This window comes from Athene cunicularia, assembly GCF_003259725.1.
Source record: "Athene cunicularia isolate RWA chromosome 15 unlocalized genomic scaffold, athCun1 chr15_part1, whole genome shotgun sequence".
Lineage (NCBI taxonomy): Eukaryota > Metazoa > Chordata > Aves > Strigiformes > Strigidae > Athene > Athene cunicularia.
Window position 1 is genome coordinate 3,467,042 of NW_020799121.1, and position 681 is coordinate 3,467,722.

Genomic DNA, 681 nt, shown 5'->3' on the forward strand with positions numbered 1-681 from the left:
GGCTCTGTCCGGGTCCACCCGCCCGCCCCTACCCGCTCACCGGGGCCCGTGAAGGGGGTCGGGTGTCAGTCCCCGCCGCCTCAGAGCCGCCATCTTCCGCGGCCGCCATCTTGGCCGCCCCCCGACCCCGCCCGCCATCTTGGGGGCAGCCCCCTGAGCCCGGGCAGCCAGGCACTGACCTCGGGTGCAGTCCAAGGATCGGGAACGTTTAACGTAAGGAGGATGGTGGTGTTTCCAGAGGGCAAAACTAAGTGAAGGTAGTAAGCGAACAACCCCCGCCCAGAGGATTTTCCATAGTTCAGCCACTTGGAGACACCCCAAAAGCAGCGGGAGTGGGAGGAACAGTGACACATGACTCTGTGAACCGTACCACAGTCTGTATGATTCTTGGGCATGGGCAAATTAAAAAACTAAAACAACACAGCAGCTTAAACCAGAGCTGGAGAGGAAAGAAGCAGAGCACAGACAGAAGAGGGACTGGGAGAAGGAAGCAAGAAAGGGTAAAGGACGAGCTTCTCCACTGCTGGGGAGGTCCCAAGGAAATAGGGAACAAGGAAAGAGAAAGGTACAGATGTTTTCAGTTTTTTTAAAGGTGCCCCTCGGTGAATGTAACAAAGCATGCTGTTAAATGTTGGCCTTGGGTATGTGAGGAGAAATTGTCCCACTGACAGTATTTTTTTT